General features: G+C 43.6%; 1 protein-coding gene across 3 annotated transcripts in view; it reads left to right on the plus strand.

Moving 5' to 3' along the window:
* atp8b4 (ATPase phospholipid transporting 8B4) overlaps window positions 1–16,460 on the plus strand; it is a 286,247-nt gene that overhangs the window by 74,173 nt on the left and 195,614 nt on the right. The gene's annotated exons all lie outside the window — the stretch shown is intronic.

Consider the following 16,460-nt stretch of genomic DNA (forward strand, 5'->3'; position numbering starts at 1 on the left):
TTTTGGATAAGCTTAAGTTTATGTAGGCTGGAAGATGGGAGGCCGGCCAGGAGGCCATTGGAACAGTAAATTCTAGAGGTAACAAAGGCAAGTGTTTCACGTGTTCTTGCTGAGAAATCACTGACTTGTTGAGGAGCTTCTGCTCCTGGAGCTTTGTAGGTTTTCTCAAAACACTTTGACAGATAATAAAAACTGGTAGCTTTTTTCTGATATGGGTGATGGCTTAGTTGGTGGTTCTGCTCACATTCTTTTTCCCTTCCCGCTGTGGCCTGTTGTGAAAATAGCTAGCAACTGAACTCTGGTACGAAGAGAAGAAAAAGTACATTTGTGGGAAGTTTGAAAATACGCAGCTGGTCTGTCAGCATCTAGAGAGAGATGGTAATCTTTTCCCTTTTCAATGCTAATGGTCCAGCTGTGCATTTACAGCATTTTCTGCATGAATCCTGATGAGACACTTCCCCTCTAATAATTGTTACCATCTGTTCTATTGTAAAGTCAGTTTCTGTGACCAACGCAGACAATTGCAACATTGCACTAACACTGCAAGAAACGGGGCTTTCTGTTCAGTCGCGTGCATGGAGAGTTATGAACTCACTGCAACAGTGACCTGTTACGATAGCCCTTTTCTAACAGGAAAGGATAGCTTGTGATGAATTATGGCAGTTAGTGTCCAAGTGTAAAAGACTTGTAACTCTCAAGTGCTGCAGGCATGACTGAGTTATGATGACCTTTCACGCGTGTTAAAGAATGGCAGCAACTTGCAGTCATTGCTGAGGACAGTCGATGAATGTACGAGTCTTAGAGCAAACAGAAGCATGTCGTCAATTCTGGAAGTCCATATAATGCTGAATAGCCAGTGAATGACATTGCTTGTGTATGAATTATGGCTTTCGATTTTGACTAAGCAATTGATCTTTGTGAGGAGTGAAATTATCTACATCAGATTTACTATATGGTAATCTACCTCACCAATGTATGTGGACTGCGCGTATTTGTATAAATATGTCTCTCTCTTAGGCAGTCCCTCGGAACCGAGGATGATTTGCTTCCACACTAGAAATGAGTTCTCGGGTGACTAATGAATCCAATGCGGGACCTACAGTTTCTGTCACAGGTGGGGCAGACGGTGGTTGAAGGGGCGGGCGGGTGGATGGGGTGCTTGGGTTGACGTGCGCTCCTTCCACTGTTTGCGCTTGGCTTCCGCTTGCTCCCGGCGAAGAGACTCGGTGTTCGGCGCCTTCCTGGATGCTTCTCCTCCACTTTGTGTGGTCTTGGGCCAGGGATTCCCAAGTGTCGGAGGGGATGTTGCACTTTTTCAAAGAGGCTTTGAGGGTGTCCTTGAAGCGTTTCCTCTGCCCACCTGGGGCTCTCTTGCCGTGTCGGAGCTCCGAGTAGAGCGCTTGTTTTGGGAGTCTCGTATCAGGCATGCGGATGATGTGGCCCGTCCATCGGAGCTGATCAAATGTGGTCAAAGCTTCGATGTTGGCCTGAGCGAGAACACTGACGTTGGTGCGCCTATCCTGCCAATGGATTGTGATCGCTCAAAAGTTTGTCACCATCCTCTGCCTGCTTCACGACAACATGCAAGCCGTGATCCTGACCAACGGATCCACCACAGACCCAATTCACATATGGACCGGGGTCAAGCAAGGCTGTGTCATCGCACCAACGCTCTTCTCGATCTTCCTGGCTGCAATGCTCCATCTCGCCCTCAGTAAGCTCCCCGCTGGAGTGGAGCTAATTTAGAGAACAAACGGGAAACTGTTCAGCCTCCGTCGCCTCCAGTCCAGATCCAAGGTCGTCCCATCCTCTGTCATCGAATTACAGTATGCAGACGACGCTTGCATCTGCGCTTACTCAGAGGGGTATAAATATGTATTAAATGTGGTTTCAGTGTTGTTTTCTGTATTCGATATAACTCAGCTGACCAGAAAAACATAACGGTAAAAGTTCCCGCTTTGGGCGCAATCGCCGATCTGGGCGCACGTTGCGCTAGTTTTCAGAAGTTGTTTATTTGCTCAAGTTTCCGCTCATACTCATTTGCATATCGTCGGACACAAAATGTTCCGTGAACCAGCGCAATGGGGCAGCGTTTTAGAACATCATTATTTTAAAATTTGCTTTAAAAACCATTGCTTGGTATATTTAAGAGTGGTAACCTGGTGCTGTTCTATTAAAACGGCTGAAAACGTGTTTGTCGCAAAAAAATAAACAGTTTTAATCAGAGTGTCTGGTCCACCACCTGTGAGTAACCTGATTTTAAATAACTGAAAATGATTTTTTTTAAACTCTACAGAACCATTAACTAGTTTCATTGGTGTACACTAGTCAGTTTCTTAATAAATTAGAAGATATATAATTAAAAGCTTTTAAAACGTGTCTTTTAGTGTCCTTGCGCCTGGAAAAAAAACTAGCTTAAGTTTTAGAGCCTCCTTGAAGGCCCACAAATGAGTGCAATTAACGGAAATTGGCAATGGTGATTCATTCGATCTAGGGACGTGGCCAGTTTTATGGGCAGAGCCAGCTTCTGGCGCGATGTTTTTTTAAAAACTAGCACAGACAATCACAGGAACTCTTTGTGCTGGGCGTAATTTGCGCTTGAAATTCCTCGCTCTTTTGCGCTGGTTTGGCCGATTTCGAGCGAATTGCGCTGTCTTGGAAACTCCTGCCCAATGTACTTGGAGCAGGCAGTAATTGATGCTTTAATTTGGGACTGCAAGAGCAGGATCTGATTTGGAGCTCATTAACTCGATTCCCTTTAGAACTGATGGAAAAACAAGGTGGGGAAAACAAGTGGTTGGGATCATTTTCACTTATGTCTACTGGCTGTTACAGGAAGGTAGGACTCGGAACATGTGTCACTTGTTTTATTCTTGATATCTTTGTATAATGAGATGAGCTTTCCCCCCCCCGAATTTGGAACAAACGACATAGGTAGGAATAGGGAGGAGGTCCTGTTGAAAGAGTATCAGGAGCTTGGCTCTAAATTAAAAAGCAGGACCTCGAGGATAATAATCTCTGGATTATTGCCTGAGCCACATGCAAATTAGCATAGAAGCAGATAGATCAGGAGAATTAACACGTGGCTAAAGGGCTGGTGTGGGAAAGAGGGGGTTCCTTTTCATGGGACACTGGCACCAGTTCTGGGACAGGAAGGAGCTGTACCGATGGGACGGGCTCCCCCTGAACCAGGATGGGACCCGTGTCCTACCTTCTGAACACGGCGCTGTAAAAAGAGCTGATGTGTCTCTGTGAGCTCCCACAGCTTTATTGTGGGAGTGATTGGGGAGTAAGCATTCCATTGTACTAGTTACATATGGCAAATAAAGAATCTTGAATCTTGAATCTTCTTGAAATAGGGAGTTGGCAAAGGCTTTAAACTAGTAAGATTGGGCGGGGGGGAGGGAGGGAGGGATCTACAAGAAACGTAACCAGCCTAAATATAAACAAAACAGGAAAAGAGAGCACAGGAAAAAATAAGGTAAGGGAGGACATTGATGGCAAGGGAATAAATAGAGTTATGGGGTGGAAAATTGGCTCGCAGCAGGAGGCGAGGGGGGCAGGTGCTGGCAGGCGACCTAAAAAAAAATGGCCGCCTGGCACCTGCCCTTCAATTATCGCCGCCCCGGCCGCAAAAACGCCACCCTGACCCTGTTGGACATATCATCCGGTGATCGGTCAGGGGACTCGAGCCAAGTTTGCAGCCGGGGCACGAGCGGGGCGGTGTGCATGGTGATGGCTTCACCGTCGTAGGTGCATCGCCACGGTGCGCTACCGCCGCCTCTAACCTCCCACTGAATTTTGCGGGAGGCATCAGCGGCGCCGTGCCCGGGCGCTAGTTGTTTTGCGCCCCGTTAGTGCCCCCTCGGGGTGGTAACAGGAGGCACAAAGCAACCGAATTTTTCCCATAGAGTCTAAAAAGATGGCTAAACATAAAGTGAGAGGAAATCCTTTTAAAATTGAGTTACACTGTCTGTACAGCAATTCACAGTGTCAGTAATAAAAAAGGGGAGCTGGAGGCAATCATTCATTGTGAGGAACCAGACATAGTAGGGATGACTGAGACATGGCTACAGAAAAATCAGGACTGGGAATTAAACATTGCAGAATATAACATATTTAGAAAAGATAGAGAGGGAAAATGGGGAGGTGGAATAGCTGTACTTATTAGGGATAACATAATGGCAGTAGAAAAAAGTGACGCAGCTAGCAGCAAGACAAAAATAGAATCCATGTGAATAGAGATAAAAGATAATAAAGGATCAATCACACTAATAGGTGTAGTCTACAGACCACCTAATAGTGGAAGGGAGGTGGAGGAAGAAATATGCAGACAAATTAGGGAAATGAGTAAAAAAACATAGAATAATAATCATGGGGGATTTTAACTAACCCGATATTAATTGGACAGAAAGGGTAGGTAAAGGGGATAAGGGAATGGAGTTCCTACAATGTGTACAGGACTCCTTTCTAACCCAATAAGTAAAAAGCCCAACAAGGGAGGATTCGCTATTGGATCTAGTAATGGGGAATGAACCAGAGCAGAGAAGTAATATAATATGCTTTAAGATGATCATTAAGAGGACATAAGTATGATGAAAACCAGGGTAATAGATTGGAGAAAAGCTGATATTGAGGGGCTGATAATAGAACTTGGGGAAAATAAAATGGGCAACAATATTGTAGCAACTATGTAGAACAGCAATGGGAAACATTTAAAACGGTGTTCAACAGAGCGCAGGAACAATATATTCCGCTAAAAGGAAAGAACAAACTAAACACTAATGAGACTCCATGGATGAATAAAGCCATAAGGGAACAATTGAGGGTAAGGAAAGAGGCACACATTAAGTACATAGACAGCAGGGGAGTGCATGATAGGGGAGAATATGAAGCGATTAGGAGAGAAGTCAAAAAAATAATTAGGAAAGCAAAGAGGAACTATGAAATTAAATTATCAAGGAACATAAAACAAAATAGTAAAATATTTTACAGACACATCAATAAAAAAAGGAAGGTTGGGATGGGAATAGGACCATTAAGGGATAGACAGGATAATACCACAGGTAACGATAGAGAGATGGCAGAAATATTAAATAATTATTTTGCTTCAGTATTTACCAGGGAGATAGAACAGGTGGACATGACATTGGATGATGAGATTAATCATGAGATAAGTGCATTTAAAATAAAAAGAGGAGATATATTAAATAAACTAATCAAACTCAAAGAGGATAAAACTCCTGGTCCGGAAGGATTGCATCCTGGCATTTTAAAAGAATTTAGGGAAGAGATAGCAGAGGCATTACTGAACATATTTAATAATTCGTTTAAAAAAAGGTGTAGTGCCAGAAGACAGGCGGATAGCTAACACAATGCCTGTATTCAAGAAGGGGGATAGAACATGTTCAGGGAATTATAGACCAGTCAGCTTAACATCGGTGGTGGGAAAAATAATGGAATCCCTACTAAAGGAGAAAATAGAAGAACATCTAGAAACCAAAAATATAATAAGAAATAGTCAGCATGGATTTCAAAAGGGAAAGTCTTGCTTAATCAACCTCATTGAATTTTTTGAAAAGGTAACAGACCATAGACAATGGTAATGCAGTCGATGTAATTTATCTAGATTTTCAAAAGGCCTTCGATAAGGTACCCCATAATAGACTGATGAACAAGGTCAGAGAATGCGGAGTCAGGGGACAAGTAGCAGAATGGATTGCTACCTGGCTTCAAGACTGAAAGCAGAGAGTAGTGGTAAAGTGTAGCTATTCACAGTGGCAGAAGGTGGGTAGTGGTGTTCCACAAGGATCAGTGCTGGGACCACTGTTGTTCACAATTTACATTAACGATTTAGACTTTGGAATCAAAAACACAATTTCTAAATTTGCGGATAACACCAAATTGGGGGGGATAGTCAATACTGAGGAGGACTGCAACAAATTACAGGAAGACATTAATAAACCTGCAAAATGGGCAAATAATTGGCAAATGAAGTTCAACACTGATAAATGTGAGGTATTACATTTTGGTAGGAAGAATAGGGAGGTCACTTATTACCTGGAGGGTGCGAGTCTCGGTGGGGTAGAGGAACAAAGGGATCTCGGAGTACAAATACACACATCACGAAAAGTTGCGACACAGGTTAGCAAGGCCATAAAAAAAGCAAACCAAGCACTAGGGTTTATTTCTCGAGGGATAGGAATTGAAAAGTAGGGAAGTTATGCTAAACCTGTATCGAACCTTGGTTAGACCACATTTAGAGTACTGCATACAGTTCTGGTCACCATATTATAAAAAGGATATAGAGGCACTGGAGAGGGTGCAGAGAAGATTTACAAGGTTGATACCAGAAATGTAAGGGTATACATATCAGGAAAGGATGAACAGGCTGGGCCTCTTTTCTCTTGAAAAAAGAAGGCTGTGGGGTAACCTAATCTCGAATCATGAAAGGTTTTGATGGAGTGGATACAGAGAGAATGTTTCCACTTGTGGGGAAGAGCAGAACTAGAGGCCATCAATATAAGATAGTCACCAAGAAATCCAATAGGGAATTCAGAGGAAACTTCTTTACCCAAAGAGTGGTGAGAATGTGGATCTCGTTACCACAGGGAGTAGTTGAAGCGCAAAGTATCGATGCATTTAATGGGAGGCTGGACAAACATTTGAGGGAGAAGAGAATCGAGGGTTATGCTGATAGATTTAGATGAGGAAAAACAGGAGGAGGCTCGAGTGGAGCATGAACACCGGCATGGACTGGTTGGGCCAAATGGCTTGTTTCTGTGCCGTATATCCTATATAATTTTCCTTAGGTTACATACTGGTGTCTATGATTTGCTTGCCTGTCTTTAGACTTGCGCATGCTCACTCTCTCTATCGCTCTCAATATCGTGCTCTGGAGCCTACACAATGAGCAGGCTGCTTGTGTGGGAACATCATAACCAAACGTAATCTAATCTGGTTTTTGTCCAGCGCCCCCACATACACATTTTCCTGACTTTCTTCCAGCTCGGCACTCCCACCATCGATATTAACAAACTTGGTACTGACCAGTGGTTGAACTTGGAGCCTTCCCAGTCTTCGCACTTGTGCACAGAAACATTATTGACTTTGCTACAGTCATTGTTATAAACGAAAGCTTTCCTCCCTACTCGTGAGAACCAGATAAGGAAGTTGAGATCACAGATGTGAATTGGACTCTCAATTGCAGAACTTTGTGGGCATTGTGTGTGAATGTTCTGTGAGGATGTATTAAATTCATTGTCATTTAATGAGCATCCACATACTAATAGGTAGGTCATTCAGCTGGGGTGGGAACCACTGGATGATAAGTATAGGATACTGCAGTGTTAGTATGCTGTATAGTTTAATTCATGAGGGAAAAATCCACAATTAACTGATGGTTGCACAGAAAGAAGATAACTGAGATTTTATTTGATAAACACTGGACAGTATTTTTGGTTTGTCAGGCCATTGCTACCAAGACTTGTTTTTGCATATACTTGAGGTGATATTTCTATTACTTCCTGTATCCTGTTGATGATTGCTTGGAAGCTGAGAGTTCACTTTTTTTGTATTGGGTTATCCAAATGGCTCCAAATGAATGAAAAGCCAATATTAAGATGAGAGCTGGTTTCAGTGCAACACCGATGTTGTATAGTTTACTTGTTTTGCTTCCTGACTAAAGGAGTGTTTCACGTGGTGTGCCTATCTTTTGCTGTGTGTCCAGCATCCAACATTGACAGTTGGAGATGAGCAAAACCTCCTGCCCGAGTATAATTTGAAAATGACAGATAGTGATTTCCCTGATGGAGGGAGGGTCTAGGACTAGAGGGCATTGTCTCAAAATTAGAGCCAGGCCTTTCAGGAGTGAAATTAGGAAACACTTCTACACACAAAGGGTGGTAGACGTTTGGAACTGTCTTCCGCAAACGGCAATTGATGCTAGATCAATTGTTGATTTTAAATCTGAGATTAATAGATTTCTGTTAACCATAGGGATATGGGCTAAAGGATGGTATATGGAGTGAGATCGCAGATCAGCCATGATCTCATTGAATGGCAGAACAGGCTCGAGGGGCTAAATGGCCTCCTCCTGTTCCTGGGTTCATATGTTCCTATGACGGTTCATTTGGCAAATATACTGGTCAGGGTGGAACTGAACCACAGAGGGCAGGAAGGTCACAGTTCATCATTTGATCTATGCTGAGTTAACAGCTCTTGGCTGAGGTGGTAACCGGGGCAATGATTAGTCTCCGTATCGCTAGTCAAGGCAATGGGACAACCAATCGCCATTCCTGCTCAGGAAAATTATCAAGTGACTCCTGCTGGCAAGTGTCTGTGTGTGGATATTGGGTGAGGATAGGATTGGGATGTCTGCAATACCCTTCACAATCTAATGTCACACGAGCATCTGCTGCCTTGGCATTGTTCTAGAGCAAGCCCTTGGAACGGTACCCCAAGTACTACTTTTCGTGCACTTGTTAATACTTTTCTATCTAATTCCTGTGTGCACTATTTTAATAAAGTTGTTAATCTATCTGAAATAAATGGGTTAACAGTTTTGTTAAATTAGCATCCAAAGAAATGAACCCAAACACATTACACTATATTGTTACATGTTCTGGTTAAAGAGGAGTTTCAGCCCCCAAGAATCAGTGTCTTCAGGAGGAAGCGGGGAAAACGTGGCAGCCAGCCCTTTGCACTGGAGGAGGAAATAGGTTTGGTAGCCCAGCACAAATGCCGTGGAGAGTTGCATTGCATCTTACTGAATCTGTTACTAATGTAATAGCAAAATACTGCGGATGCTGGAAATCCGAAATAACAACTGAAAACGCTGGAAAAACTCAGCAGGCCAGGCAACATCCGTGGAGAGAGAAACAGAGTTAACGTTTCAGGTCGAAACCCTTCTTCAGAACTGAGAAAAAAGCAGGAAATGAAACAGATTAAAAAACAAGTTTGGGGGCTGGGAAATGGGGGATGAAAGAACAAAAGGGAAGCGAAGAGACATTAAGAGATATTCAAGGCGAGACGGGATGGTAATAGGACAGGTAAAGAGACAAAAGATGGCTCGAGATGAAGTGTGAAATGCGCTGGCAGAGTGAGAGACAGCTGCCATGTGGGAGAGAGAAAAAGGAAAAGGCACAAACCAAAGGTGTGGATAAAAAATATATAAAAATATAATAGGGGCCGAGATTATGATCTGAAATTGTTGAACTCGATATTGAGTCCGGAAGGCTGTAAAGTGCCTAATCGGAAGATGAGGTGCTGTTCCTTGAGCTTACGCTGTTACTAATGTACCTGGAGTGGAAAATGCCGGCAAACATACAAGATTGGATTGTGTCAGCAGGACACACAACTGACGGATCCACTGTTCCTGCTACAGCTGTAAAAGAAGCTGGATATTCTGGTTCGGTTTGGCGCAGCAGCACCGACTGCAGTCTTGACCATCTTAATGGTTTACTCCACACCTGTCGTAAAATTTGAAAAGTCTGTATTGATTACCAGCAGCAAGTGGCACTTCCAAACTCCCAAATACTTCTACCGATGCAGCTGTGTCCACTCTGTGGGGGGGGTTCTGTCGGTGTCGATAGGGGGCGACTGGTTCCTGGTAGCTTTTAGGGTGGAGGTTGAGGACTCTGTCAGCACTGGGAAGGTGGTGCTTGTGTTTGGCATTGAGTGGGGGGGGGGGGGGAGACAAATATAGAATCCACTCTCTGTGATTCGCAGCTTTGCTGAGCAAGAGCTGTGGGAACATGCGTAGGCAGATGGGAAATCTCTGACTCGCTTGTTGACTGCCCTACACAACTAGTGTCAAATTTGTCTTTGTTAACTGGATGTGGCCGCAATCTATTATTAAAAAAAATAAATAAACACTTGTAAAAATAGCTGGAATGATTTAACAGATGTGTAGTGTACCCCGGTGTCCTGGCCAATATTTATCCCTCAATCAACATAACAAAAACAGATTATCTGGTCATTATCACATTGATGTTTGTGGGACCTTGCTGTGCGCAAATTGGCTGCCATGTTTCCCACATTACAACAGTGACTGCACTCCAAAAGTACTTCATTGGCTGTAAAGCGCTTTGAGATGTCTGGTGGTCGTGAAAGGCGCTATATAAATGTAAATCTTTCTTTCTTTAACTGCTTCAGTTCATGTAATTGATTAATAATTCCTAGTTAATGCTTGAGAAATGCATATTTGTACTCTATATTCATTTCAACACAATCCTCCTTCTTCTCCTTCTTAGGCAGTCCCTCGGAACCGAGGATGACTTGCTTCCACATTAAAAATGAGTTCTCAGGTGACTGATGAGTCCAATGCGGGACCTGCAGTCTCTGTCACAGGTGGGGCAGACAGTGGTTGAAGGGGCGGGTGGGTGGGGTGCTTGGGTTGGCGTGTGCTCCTTGCGCTTGGTTTCCGCTTGCTCCCGGCGAAGAGACTCGAGGTGTTCAGCGCCTTCCCGGATACTTCTCCTCCACTTTGTGCGGTCTTGGGCCAGGGATTCCCAGGTGTCAGTGGGGATGTTGCACTTTTTCAAGAAGGCTTTGAGGGTGTTCTTGAAGCATTTTCTCTGCCCACCTGGGGCTCTCTTGCGTGCCAGAGCTCCGAGTAGAGCGCTTGTTTTGGGAGTCTCGTATCGGGCATGCGGACAATGTGGCCCGTCCATCAGAGCTGACCAATTCAACACACGATGTACCTCACAAAAACTATATATGCAGTAATGCCTATAAGGGCTGGGATCAAAATCTATGGCAGCAGAGAGGGAGTGATGTTGGAGCTTTGCTCTACTGAAGTGGGAGGCTTCGGAGCAGAATTACTTGAGTAGTGGGGTGGGGAATTCTGGGGTCTGAGTATTGAGGAGGTGAATCACAGGGTCTGTCAGGACTAATAGGTGGGGTGTGTGAAAGCTGAGGGTGAAGCTAGGATTGCGCAGTCTGCAAGAAATGGGGAGGGTTCTGTCAGTGTAGATAGGGGGCGACTGGTTTCTGGTAGCTTATAGGATGGGGGTTGAGGACTCTGTCAGCACTGGGAAGGTAGTGCTGGTGTTTGGCATGGAGCGGGGTGGGGGTGGCGGGGGGGGGGGAGACGAATATGGGCAGCAGGACTCTGTTTTCCCCCTGCCCCCCTGACTTATGTGCACCATCAGTGTTCCCTCACAATCCAGTGCTTTCGGATCCCAGATTTTGCCCCTCCTTGTGATGTCCGCACCTACTCTGTCCAATCCCCCACTTCTGCCATTATTGTGTGCTGCTCACTGCTGCTGCTGCACAGCAGGCTGGGGGGCATTGGGGTTGGCGGGAGCAAGGTGTCTGATGGGAAATGTGAGCAGGTGGCACATGAGACCAGGTTTACTGGCAGTGGTGGTTGTAATGTAAAATGGCATTGATTATTACCCAGTTGATGACTTTGTAGGAAATCATTCTGTATCTGAAGCAAATGTCTGAATAGTGCTTAAATAGCACTGAGACATTAGAGCTTGACTGGTAAATCATCGTCCAGGGTCAGTCAGTGACATTCTACCTCTGAATGCGTTCTGATGAGATGTAGATCCCTAGTTGGGCTGAATGGCCTGTTTCTGTGCTGTACATTCTATGTAATGCTACTTCTGCGCAAACGGAACCTCTTGTGCAGACTATTTGAAAAGTGACTTCTCTCACTGTCCTTTTTGATTTTCCCCGATCAGTAAATGTTTGTCCCAAAAATGGGAACTAGTGTACGTGTCCAAGCACCTGTCTGAATCTCAGAATAAAGTACTTCCCTATTACGGCTGGATCTGTGAAACCACTTCAGTAATAGTGACTTGAGTAAAACACATCCCTTTGCTCCATACTGATAATAGATTAGCCGCGCACTGTGAAGGCTTTTGGCCTACTTAATTCCTTGGGGTTTGAAACCAAGATGTGGAAAGCTCGCTCCAGCATCAGATTTTCTTGTAATCTATATTTAGGAGTTTCTAAAGCAGTTCACTCCCCTCCAGTGGGTGAAAATTTCCAACAGTTTTAATTTTCCGTTCTTTTGCAATATGGTAGTGAGGAGAGCCACTAAAAGTTGCCTTTTAGGCAGCATAACATTTTTTAAATAAGAAAGGCCCCATCTTCTGTGTGAGTTGGCTGGCGCCGTGTCTTCAAAGGGCGTATTTCAGTGGCTGAGGAGGTTTATGCCTGTGTGTTAATGGTCTATGAATCCAGCCCGCTCATAACTGCTTGATAGTAGTTTGTGCCCACGTGTTCCCAGCATTTAAAGTATTCCTTGATGAGTTGTATTATTCTGCTTAGCACCAACAATAGAAAAATGGGTGTCGCACCACAAACCTATATCTACAGTCATTGCTGAAACCTCTGTCGGTGGAAAATCTAGTTGTGGTGTCATGAACCCAGCTCACTCTTGATTAATTATCATGACCGTGGCACTGAGAGAGTTAAAAACAATCCACGTTCAGTGTTGGAAGAGAAGGAACGGCCCGGGAGTATCTCCTGTACAATGTATTCCCCCACCATATCTCATTCTTTTTTTAATAAAGAGACACCACTATCTACTCACTCATCAGGAGATGTTCCTGTTCCAATAGCATGTTATTGGCCTGCATCATGGTGGATTTTCTGGGGTACGTCTGGATCAGCCTCCAGACTGTCTTCCCAGGGCAGACAGTTACTAAAATCAGTGAAGCGTCCTGGGGACATCCATGAACTGGCGTTTGCATGAGCCTGAGTATGTTTAATTAAGATGTAGCTATCTTCTAATGGAAGGTATCATGGTGATTTTTTAATTCGGTTTTATTTTGGCCATTCCTGAAATCTGAATGGACCAGAACGTTCGTCTCCGTGGCCCTTTCATGCCTCACACACAATGTAAAGAATAGGCAAGGCTCCATTGTTAAGAATGAGACTGGACCCAATAAACACTCTTCCCTTTTAATAAGGGGGAGAAAACCTGATTCTTTTTTATTTTCCGTTTTGCTCAAAGTTCAAATTAGTAGCACAATGCTGTGTTAATCCCACAGTTGCAGCAACATGTGATGGTAGGCAGGTTTACCCTGCAGTTTCCAATGCTCCTGCAGACTTGAGTGAAAAGACCTGCCACAGAATTTGCATATTTTTGTTGTATTCCGACGATGAGTGTAGCTGGAACTGGAACTGGGTCAGGTAAAACCACCTTCAGTCACCACATGAATCGTGATATTAAGAGAAAAGTATATTTAGACTCGCCCTGAGGAAATTTATCTCAATCAATCAGCAGTCAAAGTGGAACGTTGTTCAGCTTGAAGTGGGCTGAAAGGTAATCAACTGCAAATTGCACTAAATTTTAATTTGGATTGATTTCTAGAATGATTCTAACATTTCTTTTTGCAGTTCGCCGCAGTGTTTTATTGGGGGGAAAAGAACACTTGTGTCTTTGTCAAGATATCTGTTGTGGTAATTACACCTGGAGTAACCTGCATTATGGTCCATGTTAACAGCTGGAAGAGGTGAACCATTCCGTACCCCAGAAATTCACTTGCTCCATTTCATATCTGTGTAATTGGCACACTGCAGTATTGTCTGCAGATGAATTATGCTGCAACATATTGCCTTTTGTTTGTGCTTTGAGAAATATAATTTGAGAAACCAAAATAATTAATTTTATACAGGGTTGCTGTATATTACAGGCTACAATAATCAAACCAATTATCATTCTGAAATCAAAATTCTCTGTTTCCAATGTATCCTATAAAATGGTTATGCAGACAAGAGAACGGCAATGCGAGAGGCATGGAGTTGATGTATGTGGTGTAATAATGCACAGTACAGTATGTGACCAAAATAGGATTTACCAGCTTTGAGTTTGTTTCATTTAAGATGGAGGTTGCTCCTTTGCTAAATTTCAAAATACAGGAAACTCTCTTAACCGGCACCTAAATATCCAGAAATCTCTCTTAACCAGCAAAATTCAGGAGTAGGTTCAGGTAAGTTTTACTATAATATTAGTGGCCGTGTAACCGGGGTTCCGACACCTGTGGCCGTGCAACGGGGACTCCTGGATCTGTGGCCGTGTAACCGGGGCTCCTGCACAAGTGGCCGTGTACGGGGCTCTCGTACCTTGGTAAGTATACCTCTCTGTAATCCGGACTTTTTGATCAACCGGCACCACGCCGGTCCCGTCGGTGCCGGATAAAAAAGAGTTTCCTGTAGGCGGGAGGCACTCTGTGTAAATTGAGCAGGGATCTAGTTAAGACAAAAGTGCTTTGATCGCGGCGTTAATTGAAATATATACTCGGCTTCTTGGAATCCAGACAATGGGGGTGAAATTTGTCTGTGCAAGCGGCGCAAAACGAGTTCCTAGCAAATCAGCAGCCCATTTTACACTGGGCCTGGTTTTCATTTTCATTGTACAGTAGTCAGTCAGGCACGGTGTAAAACGGGCTGGCAATTCACTATGAGCCTGTTTCGTGCTAAAGGTAAGACCAGTTTCACCCTCGATGTGTGTTTTCCTTTTTTTGACTAATCCACAGTGATTGACAGTACTATTTGCAAAAGAATTAAATGGTATAAGATGGGAAATTTGGTCTTCTGTTCTGGTGGATCACTGTCTGTGACTCCGTATTCTACGTGTAACATCACATCTCCAAATACTATGGACATTATAAGAAGAAAACAGAATGCGCTATTTCATGTCAAAGGAATTGTAGAGGTCGCTTTCTGAAAGAGCTCTCTTGTGTTCTAATTCCACTTCAAAGTATTGGGCTGTTTAGTAGCTTGCCTTTTATTTTGCTTTGATATCTTTTACCTGGTTGCCTCAAATTGTTAAAATTCTCATGCTTGTATTTAAATCCCTTCCTGGCCTCATCCCTCTCTGTCTCTGTAACCTCCTCCAGCCCTGCGAAGCCCCTCTCCCCGAACTCTCCATTCCTTTGAATGACCTCTTGTGCAGCCCCCTCCCTTTGCCCCACAATTGGCAACCTTGACTTCAGCCACTTCCTGGCATTCCCTCCCTAAACCCCAACGCCTCTCCACCTCCCGCTTCTCCTTTCAGATCCCGCTTAAAACCCACCTCTTAGTTCAAGCTTTTGGTTGCCCCTGCTAATTGGCTCAATGTCCAATTTTTTTGATTACGCCTTTGTGAATTGCCGTAGGATGTTTTTTCTACACTAAAGACACTATATAACTGCAAGTAGTTGATGACAGTGTTGGTGATGATGATGGAACAGTAGTTTAGTCGCATGGTAGGCCACTTTATGTGACTAAACTACTGTTTCAAATAGCATTTTGTGATACATGTCATGTCTCAAATTGCTCATATACTGTAAGTATAGCGTGCTTATGAAGAACAGGTGACTTTGGTTCTATGGTTCCCAATGCTCTCCACCACTGGGGTTTTCCTCATGTCATATTTGGATCTGTTGTAGACTAATTGATAGAGATTGATTGCTATGAATAGTCAAAGAATCCATTATCATTTTATCATGCGATTACCATGATGCTAGAAGGCGAACTAGATGAACCTTGGTCTTTCTTCATTTAGCAATTCCTCTGTTCCTATGGTACTTCAACACCTGAGGTGATTGAAGGCATGGAGAGCATCCTTAAGTAGTTCATTGTAATTTAGCATAAGCCTGCTAATTATTTTTGCTAGGCTATACTAACCCAAACAAGGTTTCAGTTAATCGGAGACATGGTCTGGTTATAAAAACTGATGTCTAGCCATTTACATCAGCAAAATGTGTTTTTGGGGTGGCAATGTCTTCAAGCGCTGTGCTTAAAAAAAATTAAGAGTAGGTTATAGAGGGAGTTTCTGATAAGGTTTCTCTTGGTAAGAAAACCATAAGGAACATTTTTCAGTCAAGTATACTCTTGTGGCATAATTACCACTAAAATAAGTGGTCACTCTCCCCTGTCAATGCTCTGAGAATAATGAATATTTTTGCCTTGCATGTAATTCCAGCAGCATTATAACCAGCCTTTAGGTGCTTCAGACATTCTATGCATCGGCAGTGTGTGACTAGTGCACCTAACAAGTAACAATCTTCATGTGTTTGCATGTTGTGCATTAACTTGTTGTGGATTCTTGTCTTGCAGTGTACAGGAGAGTAGGTTTTGCAGTTCCCTGCCCCGAGACCTTTTGTCAGTTTGAAGTTTAAATCTGTCTCGCCTTTCTTTATTGAACTTTTCAAGTTAGCTGAAAAAGAAAATGGCTTCGCTCCTTTAGCTTGGCTCATTGAGAGTTATTTTTCTGCTCCCCAGTGCTAATCCCATTACTAAATGGGCAGGTGGAGATTGCGAGATTGGCACAGATTTCAAATAATAGCCCTCGGGGTATTTCCTGAAAGCCTTCTCTTGCCTTGACCTGCATTGATGTGAAGTACTTTCTCCATCTCGCCAGTGCAAGTAAAGCAGTTTTGCCAAATGTTGCCCAAGTCGCATAGATTGGATGTCTCTCTTCTGGGAGACCAGTTGGGGAGGTGGTGTCTTTCACTGGC

Source organism: Somniosus microcephalus, chromosome 27 (assembly GCF_052327205.1).
Source record: "Somniosus microcephalus isolate GS21.2 chromosome 27, FLI_Smic_1.0, whole genome shotgun sequence".
Lineage (NCBI taxonomy): Eukaryota > Metazoa > Chordata > Chondrichthyes > Squaliformes > Somniosidae > Somniosus > Somniosus microcephalus.